Source organism: Protobothrops mucrosquamatus, unplaced genomic scaffold, assembly GCF_001527695.2.
Source record: "Protobothrops mucrosquamatus isolate PMUCROS unplaced genomic scaffold, P.Mucros_1.0 scaffold_258, whole genome shotgun sequence".
Taxonomy (NCBI): domain Eukaryota; kingdom Metazoa; phylum Chordata; class Lepidosauria; order Squamata; family Viperidae; genus Protobothrops; species Protobothrops mucrosquamatus.
The window spans coordinates 68,415-77,544 of NW_015386334.1; positions in this window are offsets into that span (position 1 = coordinate 68,415).

Below are 9,130 nucleotides of genomic sequence, written 5' to 3' on the forward strand. Positions count from 1 at the left end.
AGAGTCCTTACTTGCCCCTTGCTTGTCCTTCCAAGTCCACTCTGCCGTCCTGGCCATTTTATCCTTCCAGTTCTTCAGAAATCAAGACACTTCTTCAGCATCTCTGTTGCAGTGACATCAGCAGCCGGTCCTGGCTGGGTGCCTCTTCCTTCCTCCCTCATTTCTTAGGCTCCCCCCCCCACACCCACACACACACACAAACACTTTTCAGGAAGAAAAATCAGCTCTAACTCTGCATCAGCCTTGGAACACCAACTTCCTCTCTCAAGAGTTACAGCAAACAGCTTCCTTTGACCGCTGGTGTCCCAGACACTCTGGCTCCATGACACACCCACCATGTGCAGAAAAACAAGTGCTTTTTCCCATTAGGAATTCCAATTTAGCTGGAGCATCAATTCCCACTCCCCTCCCCCAAAAAATCCCAAACAAAACACCTGTAACATTTTGGGGAGTGCTCTGTAATAGGCAGCCACCAAAGAGACATGCAGCCACCCACCACCTATTAAACCAGTTTAACAAGGCCTTTGTTAAATACTTTACCTCAGGTGTTATATGCTCCCTTTTTAAAGAGCTGGTAAGGCCAACAGAAGCAGAGTGATCTGGGGGAAAAAAGCTTCATTTTTGCAGCGCAGATCTGACTGGCTGGGCCCAGCATATATTATTTCCTCAGGAGCCAGAACAATCCCTAGATTAGAGGTGAGCAACCTACATTGAAGGGCTGCACAGGGCTCCTGGATCTGTTTCGGCAGCTCTGCCAACCACACCCAATTGCATCACTAACTTTCAGTTGCCTATTGCCATATCTCCAGGGCATGCTTTCTTGTCCTTTTGAAGCTGAAAAGACAGCTTTTAAAAATCCATTGATCCCATCCTCCCACCAAACTTTAAAAAGAAAGATTCTGACTTTGTTACTATCTATGATGTGTCCATGCCCACTTTGCATCATCACTTTGCTTTCTGAGACCATTCATCCTTAAGCATGAAGCGCTGTTTCTGGCCCCCTAAAGCTTCGCCAGTTGGTCCAGATGGACCAATCTCCTGGCAAAATTCTCAGTTAAATTAACTAAAAAGATTAACAGTAATTTACTTTCTTTTGCCTTTGATTCCCCATGAGCTGAAGTCATAAATTGCTGAGTTCTCATAAAGATACAGTATCATGTATTTTCACCAGTAAGGATCCCCTTTAACCAGTAAAGAGCGGAGGGATGGGTGGGATATACAATCTAAGGGCACCCGTCCAAAGTTTCTTCCCATATGACTCATGCAAACAAGCTAAACTACGTGCAAAACATCATTGTCCTGGAGGCTTGCATGCCCGGCTTGCAGTTATTCTTTGTAACTGAAGGCAAAGGAGAGCCAATTAAGACAAAGGAGGATGCTAAAAACAAATCATGTTTCATTAAAACATTTTATCCTCTACGTCAGGTTTCCTTAGTAGGATGTTTACTAGCACATTGTTGCATATATCTGCATATATTTGAATATGTTCATATAGAGAAATGATACAAATTTAAAAAGTGTTAGTATTATTCAAAGAACACTACAGATCATCTCATTTTTATATACCATTCATATCAATTTGTTTTCTCTATGGAGATGGAGGATCAGATATCCTATCAGTGCCTGCCATTTTTCCCCATAATGCCACAGTCGTTGCAAAGAGTGAGGAAGAAGAGAAAACTGTAGAAATCAATGTAATTCATTGGCTTTAAGGTCAATGAGCAGAGGGTTGGACTAGATGACCTCCAAGGTGCCTTCCAACTTTATTATTATTATTAAGCAGAGTCTAGACAGCCATCTTTCCAGTCTGTACTGAATAGGGGGCTTGGATTCAGTAGTGTAGATGACCTTTGCTGACTCTATGATTCATTAGTCTTTCTTCAGCCATGTGAACCTTATTTTAAGTCCCCCAAATATACAGAATGTTCATTTTCATTGCACATGTCTCTACCAGTTTTCTTCCTATTGAAAAATCATCAAACACAAAACAAGTGACATTGGGTAACAAAAAGTAAGGTGTGGGCCAAAGCTTTCTGCACTAAATATTCACAAGTGAGATACTTCCATGAAGTAGGTCAGGAATGGACAATGTGGAGCTCATAGGCACTGATATATATCTCACCCGTTCTTTTGATACCAGGTTCTCCACCTCATCTGATTTTTTAAAAAATATTATTTTAATTATAAAAACAAAATAGAAAACCATTATGCTGCCAAAGTTTAGTCCCAAATATATCTATTCTCAATTTCCACAAAATGGATAAAGAGCACTCAAAGAAGCTAGTTTACATTTGGGTAGTGGCTGTTCGGGACTGGCCATCCTCAAAGATAATAATAATAATAATAATAATAATAATAATAATAATAATAATAATAATAATAATAATAATAATAATAATAATAATAATAATAAAAAAGTTGGAAGGGACCAACCTCCTGCTCAGGCAGGAAACCCTATACCATTTCGGACAAATGGCTGTCCAGTTTCTTCTTAAAAACTTCCAGTGTTGGCGCATTCACCGCTTCTGGAGGCAGGTTGTTCCACTGGTTAATTGTTCTAACTGTCAGGAAGTTTCTCCTTAGTTCTAGGTTGCTTCTCTCCTTGATTAGTTTCCACCCGTTGCTTCTTGTCCTGCCTTCAGGCACTTTGGAGAATAGCTTGACTCCCTCTTCTTTGTGGCAACCCCTGAGATATTAGAACACTGCTATCACGTCTCCTCTCGTCCTTCTCTTCATTAAACTAGACATACCCAATTCCAGTAACCGTTCCTTATATGTTTTAGCCTCCAGTCCCCTAATCATCTTTGTTGCTCTTCTCCCAGCCCTTTTTATGTGTGTTGCAGGGGTTACAGTCTGTCCTGAATTCCCAAATATGGTAAAATACTTAAGGGACTAGCGAGAGCCAGATCCAAGTCTCCATTCAATCATGGAACCCATTGAGTGATTTTCTACGACCTATCTTATCTCAAAGATTTGCTGCTGTGAGACTACGACAATGAGATACATGCCCACATGCTGTTTTTGCTCCAAGAGGAAAGGTGGAATATAATAAATAAAATTTAAAGTACACAAGCATAAACACATATGTTTAATGTAACCCGTGTGGCAGGTTGTTTAAAGTATAGATATCGAGTTTCAGATCGACACAGTTCTGACATTAATGGGGATTTCGTGGGCCAATTATTTCTCAGTGTAACCTGCTTCACAGTTTTGTTGTGAGTATGAAATGAGAAGTAAGGAAAATATGCATATTGCTCAGTTCCAGGGAGTAAAGATAACATTTAGAAAAACTTCCTAACTACAAGATAGCAAATTTGGTAATCCATGAAATGAGACATTCTAGATAACATAACTGAGGCAGAACAGTGCTTGGGGATGGAGAGTTTATAGAGAAGGTCAGACACTTCACAAAATTACTTGGCTCACTTTGAAAATGTCAAATAGGATCTTCTGATTTTGTTGCTCTTTCTTTTCTTTTCTTTTTCCAGCATTTTTTGACTGTCAGCCATAGAGCGTGCGCATACAAGCATAGCAGCAGCAATCATGCACATTGTGTTTTGTTATAAATGTAGCCCCAGGTAGGGCACTATCCATGCCAAGCATACATTAGTAAAATGAGATGAAGTTTCAACAGGCGGGTCAGAAATGTGCATTCTGCGGGCAGAGCATTTTTCTGGCAGGGCTGGTCTTCCTTCCAAAACAAGGCCAGAGACGTTCCCTGATCCAATCACAAGACAGAGAGGGAACCCGGGAAGCAAGCTCTTGCTTGTGTTTCTTGGTGAGAACAAGGTTAGAGGCGAGTGCCAAAAGCCTTAACAAAAGCACGCTCTCTACCTTCTTCCCTCTTGGGCCTTTCAAAAGTTTTTTTTTTTTTAATCCTATTTTAATGTGAGACAAAAGGTCTCGGGCTAAACATAAAAGCCAATGAACAACAAAAAGAAGTATCTAATTTTTTTGTACCTTTTCCTCCATTATCAAAAGTAAGTTGCTATCAGTCCTACCAGTTCGTGCTAGGAGGCTAGTATTGTAGGAAAACCATCACCTATCTGAAAACCATTATGCTCACCTAGAGTTGGGGAGAAAAATGTTTAAACAAGGAAATCCAAATTCGTATTTTCAAACCAATACACAAATAGACATTTTTGTCATGATTTTAAAATGACAGTTCTCCAAAGTTTGCCTTGCCTTTCCCTGCTATTTTAGACATATTGCAGAAAGGTTTTTTATAAAAATGCATATTTTTATGTACATAATGTATAAAGATGCATTATATTGGAGAAAGGGGGAGAAGGCCAAATTATACATATCTGGAGGAATGTTCACCAAAATGTAATATACATTTTCATGCCAACTTAGAATAATGCACATGTGTAACACAATTTGGTATGACCACCAAAATAAGCATCAGCCATCTTCTGTTTGAATTTGTTCTCAGTCCAATGGAGTAACCAGTCATTTTCTAAAGAAATAGGGAGAACAGGAATCTTGAAATTACATCAGCTGTTAGCTTAAAGCACTGAAAAACAAACTAAGCAAGCACATAGGCCACCTGTGAGGCAGCATTAACTGTGTAATCAGACTTACTGTAATTTAATAAATTAAAGATTTGATAAACTTTATTTGATTTAGAAGTAAACCAATTTCAATAGAATTAAGTTTCCATGCTACGCACAAGATCCATTCCATACTCTCATTGGGTGTATATCCAGAGTAACTTCTGATTTTGTATGTTTAAGGCTCTAAGGACAAATGTATTGTTAGACATGATTTCTTGCTATCAATATTTCTACAAACTTCTCCACTTCTAGTTTATTTGGTTCAATTTTAATTGTAAATTACCTGTGAATTCTCATGCATGCATACCTAATAGCATGGGAAAATATGTTTCCGTTTTTTAAATTATGCATTTTCCTTTTTTGATAATGAATAACAGAATAAAAGAGTTGGAAGTCTAGTCCAACCCCCTGCTCAAACAGGAAACCCTATACCATTTCAGACAAGTGGTTGTCCAATCTCTTCTTAAAAACTTCCAGTGTTGGAGCACCCAAAACTTCTGGAGGCAAGTCATTTTCCTGATTTAATTGTTGTAACTGTCAGGAAATTTCTCCTAGATTGTTTCCATCCATTGCTTCCTGTCCTGCCTTCAGGTGCTTTGGAGAATAGCTTGACTCCCTCTTCTTTGTGGCAGCCCCTGAGATATTGGAACACTGCTATCATGTCACCCCTCATCCTTCTCTTCATTAAACTAGACATACCCAATTCCAGCAATGATAATATTATATTCTATCATAAATTATCTGTTGATATAAAGAAACAAGAATGTTACAATCTCATCTTTTCATGTAGGAAATGCATGTCAGCTCTTTTGCAGTAGAAAATCAGGAGATAATAGAGTTATATTTTAATTATTTTGTTCACACTGTATGGTAATTATACAACCACAGCTAACTCAATAAATCACAGTTGGCTAGGTATTTATTCAATATGTCAATCCATAGTTTTAAACCACAATAGTTGGGTTTACATAATATTTAATTTATCTGTTTATTTATCAAATTTAGAAACTGTTCATCTCCCCCAGAAGGGACTCGGGGTGATGTACAAATAAAAATTTAAAAACATAAAAACTGAATAGAAAAATTTAAGAGGCAAGCATAGGGAGAAGCTTCAGAGTGCTAACAAGCCCCACAGCGGCCTGCTCTTCTATGAGCCCCGAACAAAGTCAAGTATTTAGACCTTGAGACATAAACATAAGAATGCAATGGATCTTGGAGGTCTTCTAGTCAAGCCTCCTTGGAACAAGACCTCATACCATCCCATTTCTGAAAAGCCAGGAGACAGGGACCCCTGCCTCACATCTGCGGACAAGAATGTCACCCAAATAGCGAGGTGCATGGCAAATAAATAAATTTGATAAATAATGTTATTGGTTATTGATTTGTTGACAATATTGTTATTATTATTGATTTGTTTACATTAGAGCCAGAGTCACAGAATAGATAAGTTGCGGAAGCCAGAGCTCTCTGGTGACTTTGAGCCAGTTCAAAGGGGAGAATGCCATGTATGGTGGAAGTCTCACAGGGAAGGAATACAAATGAATTAATAAAGTACATCTTCCAAATAATTACACTGTCTAGGAAACACAGAATATAAACTTTTGGAAAATGGTAAAATAAGTTTCAAACAGTAAATAGGAAGGTAACAATTTTGAGTTTCTGGAACAAATGACCTAGTTTGGCCCATGACTGGGTTAAACAAAGTTGCCCTCAATGGATAGAAGAAGCTAATTAACAAATGTGTGGATTAAGAAGGTGATTTTATTTCTTTATTGGTGGAGTAATTCTAAACAACAAAACTGGTGATGAGAAACTGGGTTAAGCAACAGCCTCACTTTCCTCCATTCCAACTCACAGTTGTGTTTCTTTTTTTAAAATGTGATTGGCTTTGAGCAGGTATAATATCAAAAAGTAAACATCCTTGAAAATCTTACCCTTTTTTTCTGTAGTTGAAACTTAATTCAAAGATGTGTCTAAAAGAGGGCTAATGCAGAGATGTAAATACATCCCCCCTGAAAACAAGGTGTCCCGTTGTGTCTATATCAATGCTTATTGAATGCTCCAATCATTTTCACTATTTCCAGCCATTCTGTTGCGTACAGAGCCAAAAAAGCTTCACAGAGCAGTACTCACATTCTGCTTCAGCCACCTGATGGGGAGAAGCAGCTCATCCATCTTGTTTTAACTGTTGCACAGAGGAGGGAATTTCAGTGAATGTCCTCTTTCTTTTCAGTAAATTAATGCTGGGAATAGCTGTAATCTGAAAATACAGGTGTAAATGCTCCAATCCACTGTCAAATATTTTGTAAAAGTATTACCAATGTTTGGCAACATTGGTAATACTTTTAGGAATGAGGACCAGAGAACTGGATTTGCAAAGCAAGAAATTTTGTGTGTGTCCTTCAATGGGGTTAATTCTATACAGAGTCATCTTTGATTGACTACATAAAGCAGTGAGAAAATCTCCTGCAGATACAGAGGGAATCCTCCCCAGCCTTGTTGTCTGAGCTCTTGTTAACTGGACCTGTCAAGGATTCCAGTTGGAACCACTTGCAGGCAAAGCATATCTCCAGTCAGTGAAGTATGAACTCTTGCTATGGCCTTTAGCTCATTGTACCATGCAAAATCCATATTGTCTAACTGGGGGTTTTCTCTACAAGTCAGAAATCAAGAAAAGAACACAGTTTTGTGGTGCCCAAATAATAGTTCAAAGGAACCTATGTGATCTTTGGTTATGGTACCAGAAAAAGGTTATCACTTTAATTGTTCTATTATGTTTTTGATATAAAGTATATTTTAGTGTTAATACCAAGTATAAACTGCGTAAGTATAAACTGAGTAAGATCATTTGTCAATATTATAAATAAATATATGCCTAAATAATTCTAGATTCAAATTTCTGATATTGTTAAAAGCAACAAAACAAAATATCGCCCCTCCCCCAAAAAACAAATAAACAATAAAATGCCTGTCTGCCGATGTGTTGAAAATAGTTGAAGAAAAGTGGAAAGTAAAAGGTAAAAGAGTCAGAGAATCAATTTCCTCAAATAATCATTGGGTTCCATAGAAAATCAAAATGAATCAAAGTTATACCAAAATAAGCAATGACCCAAGTAGGAAGAATAAGAAATGTCTTTACAGAAAACAAAGAAATTAAGGAAGACATCCATACAAGTCAAGCTTGAGCCGCTGAGACTCGAACTGCCAAACTGCTGGCAGCCAGGAGTCAGCAGAAGTAACCTGCAGTACTGCATTCTAACCACTGCGCCTCCTCCCAATATTGCTAATCGTGAAGTGGTAGAATTGGTGAAATACCTGCAGATCCTTACAAGATGTGGCTGCTAATGCATTATTGTACTTCTGGTTTATAACCCTGAATGGAAAAGCAGCAGTGCCCAAGTTACTTGAAAAATTATCTTTTAAAAATGCTTTTTTTTTTGCTTTCTTGATTTTGCTTTCCTGATTTCAGAAAAGCTGATAACTGTTTAGATCACAACAAAATAATGGGAGTTAACCCTTAAAGACTTGGTTTTCCCTGCCACCTCACCTGCATACTGAAGAATTTGTACAGATACTGAGAAGCAACATTTAAAATGGAATATGGAACAAATAATGGGTTTTGAGAGCTAGTTAGCACTAGGGGTTAAAACAGCCTAGAAACGAGAAGACCCTGAGTTCTAGTCTAAACATGAAGCTATCTAAATGATTTTGGCCAGTTATTCTATCTCAGGTCTAGAAAGAAAGCAATGGCAAACCACCTCTTTTCAAAATCTTGTCAAGAAAACTGCAGGGAGTAATCCAGGCAGTTGCCAGGGGCCTACACTGATTCAAATACCCTCTCTCCCCATCCCCCCCCGCCAAAGATAGAGAGAGAGAGAGAACTGATTCAATTTTGGCAAAGTAATACACCAAGGTTGTATATTGTCACCTTATTTATTCAACTTCTATGAAGATTTTATGAGACATGTTGAACTAGAAATAAAAGTTGGAATTAAAATTTGTGGAGGAGAAATAACATGAACCTTACATATTCTGAAGATTCCACTTTAATATCTGGAAGCTAGGAAGTCTTAAATAATCTCTTATTGCAGGTGAAAGAAGAGACTATGAAAATTAGCTTACCACTCTGTTGAACAGGCAAGCCCACCCAATGCATGCAGATGGAGAAGTTGAAGGAGAAACATTCTTCCTATGCTCAACAACTTGCAGGGATGTTGATGGCTACCATGAAATAAAGCAACCTCTGCTACTTATAAGAAAGACTATGACAAGGCTAGGCAAAATATTAAACTGCAAGTACAATACACCTACAACAAATGAACATATTGTCAAGGCTATGGTTTTCCCAGTTGTAACATAGCTGTGACAACAGGACCTTCAAAAAGGCTGATAAAAAAATGATGCCTTTGAATTGTAATGGAGAAAATATCTTAGACCACAAAAAGAAATAATTCAATATCTTAAACAAAAAGAAGAAACGATTCAGTACTAAGTGGAGTAAAAACAAGAAGCAATAATAATGAAAGTAAAATTATAATATTTTAGACACATAATGCAAACACAAGAGTAACTGG